Below are 4759 nucleotides of genomic sequence, written 5' to 3' on the forward strand. Positions count from 1 at the left end.
CATGCCACCATTTCACCGCCGTATGCGATCAAATAAAAAAAAAAATGTTCACTTTTTCACAAATTTTTTCACAAACTTTAGGTTTCTCACTGAAATTATTTACAAACAACTCATGAAATGATGGCATAAATAGTTGTAAATGCTTCTCTGGGATCCCCTTTGTTCATAAATAGCAGACATATATGGCTTTGGCTTTGCTTTTTGGTAATTAGAAGGCTGCTAAATGCCACTGCGCACCACACGTGTATTATGCCCAGCAGTGAATGGGTTAATTAGGGAGCATGTAGGGAGCTTCTAGGGTTAATTTTAGCTGTAGTGTAGTAGACAACCCCAAGTATTGATCTAGGCCCATTTTGGTATATTTCATGCCACCATTTCACCGCCAAAAGCAATCAAATAAAAAAAAAATCGTTCACTTTTTCAAACTTTAGGTTTCTCACTAAAATTGGTGGCACAAATGGTTGTAAATGCTTCTCTGGGATCCCCTTTGTTCAGAAATAGCAGACATATATGGCTTTGGCGTTGCTTTTTGGTAATTAGAAGGCCGCTAAATGCTACTGCGCATTGGCCAGCAGTGAAGGGGTTAATTAGGTAGTTTGTAGGGAGCTTGCAGGGTTAATTTTAGCTTTAGTGTAGAGATCAGACTCCCACCTGACACATCCCACCCCCTGATCCCTCCCAAACAGCTCTCTTCCCTCCCCTACCCCACAATTGTCCCCGCCATCTTAAGTACTGGCAGAAAGTCTGCCAGTACTAAAATAAAAGGTATTTAAAAAAATAAATAATTTTTTTAGCATATTAACATATGCTGCTATGTAGGATCCCCCCTTAGCCCCCAACCTCCCTGATCCCCCCCCCCAAAATAGCTCCCTAACCCTCCCCCTCTGCCTTATTGGGGGCCATCTTGGGTACTGGCAGCTGTCTGCCAGTACCCAGTTTGCAAATAAAAATGTTTTTTATTATTTATTTTTTATTTGTTTCTGTAGTGTAGCTTCCCCCCCACAGTCCGATATCCCACCAGCCAAACCGATCACCAAATAAAATGAAATCCCCCCCTTGATCCCCACTTCTAGCTAAAAATGTTCTGTAGCGTAGTGGTTCCCACCCGCTCCCTCCCCGTGCACACGCGCGCGTCCCCCGGTCGTCCCCGCCTCCAATCCCGCCCCCCTCCGCATCACAAAGGCCATCGATGGCCGCCACCCGCCTCCCACACTGGCTCCCACCCACCAACGAACTTAGCCGTTAATGTCCGGTGCAGAGAGGGCCACAGAGTGGCTCTCTCTGCATCGGATGGCTAAAAATGGTTATTGCAGGATGCCTCGATATCGAGGCATCACTGCAATAACCGGAAAGCAGCTGGAAGCGAGCAGGATCGCTTCCAGCTGCTTTCCACACCGAGGACATGCAGGGTACATCCTCAGGCGTTAACTGCCTTTTGTTTGGAGGACGTACCCTGCATGTCCTCGGTCGTTAAGGGGTTAAACAAAAATAGAGCCTTGTGTGTTTGTTTTTTTTTTTTTTTGTTTGTTTTTAAATTTAACTAATATATATACAGGTGGCCCTCGTTTTACAACGGTTCAATTTACACCGTTTCAGAATAATAACCTTTTTTTCCAGTCATGTGACTGCTATTGAAAATCATTGAGAAGCAGTGCATTTATTAAAATAGCCAGTAGGTGAAGCTGTCCGCTTGTGTTGCAGCAAAGCCAAGCAAGGTGAAATTAATCAGTTTAACCAGACCTGAGCTATCGAGCAGATTTCAAAGGAACAAAATCTTCCTGTCTATAAATCAGTCCATATTGGATTGCATAGAAATAACTGTTTGCAGAAAAATGCAAGTGAAGTCTGTGTTGTGTGATTATTTTATTAGATAATAGTGGTGATATTCCAGCGCTAAGAGTGCCCTAAGCTGTGACCGAAAAATGGGGTCTAACCTCCCCCAGAAAAAAGTATTACTGAGAAACAGGGATCGGTACAGCGCCAGAGGCCAAGGGACAAATATACAAAACTGCCGATACGTTTAAAAAATATATGGATTTATTACAATCAGATAAAATAATAAATTGTACAATAAGATAAGACCAAGTAGAGTAGTGGCAAAAATTGCCAAACAAATATTAAAACATATATAAAACCATAGGACGGTAAGTGGATTTAAAAACTATAAAATCAGAAATAACTTGGCATTCATGTAATTAACGTAGAAGTCTAGGGTACTTAAAAAGGTTGATAGCGCTGACTGAGAATTCAATGGGTGTGATGTGGTGGGTTCGTGGAGTGGGTTATGGATCCATATATAGTGTACACTGTGGTGAAGTGTGGGAGGTGCGTGCAAAGTGGTGCAAAATGAAGAGAGTAGCCCTTTTAAGAGTAGACCTGGATGTGGATGCTTGAAAGCTACCAGAGAACGAATACAATGTAGCAAAATACAATAAAAATGGTTACAGGTGGAATGTGAGAGAGTGCAACACAGTCAAAATAATAAAACTGGATGTAAAATCACAAATAGAAAATACACATGAATAAATATCAAATGGGAACTAGGACTCCGACATAAAAACAAAGGATATCCAATCAAAAATAGTGAGGGGTCCTAAAAACAAATAGGATGAAAAATGAAAGTCAAATAAATAGTCAATGAAAAATCCAAAAATTGATGCTCAACAAAGGAGGGATGGAGAACAAAGTCAGTGCAAAAAATCGGTGAAAAAAGACAAAAAAAGGAGGCATAAAAAGTTAATCCATTTGTTATCCAAATTGTGACCAATAGGTGATCCAAATATATCGCAGTGGTGATAAAAAAATATAGTCTAATCACAACAAAGCCAGGTGAAAAAAAAAAAAGAATATAAAACAAAGTGTAATGGGTGAGACAAGATAAATTCCAGGGATCCCAATGAACTTTAGGCAATCAGCGGCTCAATATTGTCGTCCCTAGTAGATTCCTGCAACCCAAAATAACAACATGTATTACGCTATGTTGTTATTTTGGGTTTTATATTCTTTTTTTTTTTTTTCACCTGGCTTTGTTGTGATTAGACTATATTTTTTATCACCACTGCAATATATTTGGATCACCTATTGGTCACAATTTGGATAACAAATGGATTAACTTTTTATGCCTCCTTTTTTTGTCTTTTTTCACCGATTTTTTTGCACTGACTTTGTTCTCCATCCCTCCTTTGTTGAGCATCAATTTTTGGATTTTTCATTGACTATTTATTTGACTTTCATTTTTCATCCTATTTGTTTTTAGGACCCCTCACTATTTTTGATTGGATATCCTTTGTTTTTATGTCGGAGTCCTAGTTCCCATTTGATATTTATTCATGTGTATTTTCTATTTGTGATTTTACATCCAGTTTTATTATTTTGACTGTGTTGCACTCTCTCACATTCCACCTGTAACCATTTTTATTGTATTTTGCTACATTGTATTCGTTCTCTGGTAGCTTTCAAGCATCCACATCCAGGTCTACTCTTAAAAGGGCTACTCTCTTCATTTTGCACCACTTTGCACGCACCTCCCACACTTCACCACAGTGTACACTATATATGGATCCATAACCCACTCCACGAACCCACCACATCACACCCATTGAATTCTCAGTCAGCGCTATCAACCTTTTTAAGTACCCTAGACTTCTACGTTAATTACATGAATGCCAAGTTATTTCTGATTTTATAGTTTTTAAATCCACTTACCGTCCTATGGTTTTATATATGTTTTAATATTTGTTTGGCAATTTTTGCCACTACTCTACTTGGTCTTATCTTATTGTACAATTTATTATTTTATCTGATTGTAATAAATCCATATATTTTTTAAACGTATCGGCAGTTTTGTATATTTGTCCCTTGGCCTCTGGCGCTGTACCGATCCCTGATTATTTTATTAGGTTTATAATGCTGTTTAGTATTTAAAGTCTTAATTTCAAAGCTTTAAAAATAATGTATTGGGTGTTACTTATGACAATTTTGAGAGGGGCCTGGAACCTAACTCCTTCACTTCCCATTGACTTACATTATAAACTGGGTTTCAATTTACAACAGTTTCGATTTACAACCATTCCTTCTGGAACCTAACCCCAGCGTAAACTGAGGGCTACCTGTGTGTGTGTGTGTGTGTGTATATATATATATATATATATATATATATATATATATATATATATATATATATATATATATATATATATATATATATATATATATATATATATATATATATATATATATATATATATATATATATACATATATATACACACACACCGTATTGATCTAGGCCCATTTTGGTATATTTCATGCCATTAAAGGGACACTCAAGTCAAAATTAAACTTTATTCAGATAAAGCAGCAATTTTAAACAACTTTCCAATTTACTTCCATTAACAAAATGTGCACAGTCTTTTTATATTTAAACTTTTTGAGTCACCAGCTCCTACTGAGCATGTGCAGAATAAAACGTGTATGCATTTGTAATTGGCTAATGCCTGTCACATGGTACGTGTATGCATTTGTAATTGGCTGATAACTGTCACATGGTACAGGGGGAGTGGAAATAGACATAACTTTAAATTGTCAGAAAAATAATCTACTAATTTGAAGTTTAAACTAAGTACTATTGCATTGTCATCTTGCATTTGTTGATTATGCAAATCTACTTTGTTGACTGGTCCTTTTTAAATAAAAAAAAATTGTTACTTTTTTCACAAACTTTGTGTGTTCTCACTGAAATTATTTACATACTGCTTGT

This window comes from Bombina bombina, chromosome 2 (genome assembly GCF_027579735.1).
Source record: "Bombina bombina isolate aBomBom1 chromosome 2, aBomBom1.pri, whole genome shotgun sequence".
Classification (NCBI taxonomy): Eukaryota; Metazoa; Chordata; class Amphibia; order Anura; family Bombinatoridae; genus Bombina; species Bombina bombina.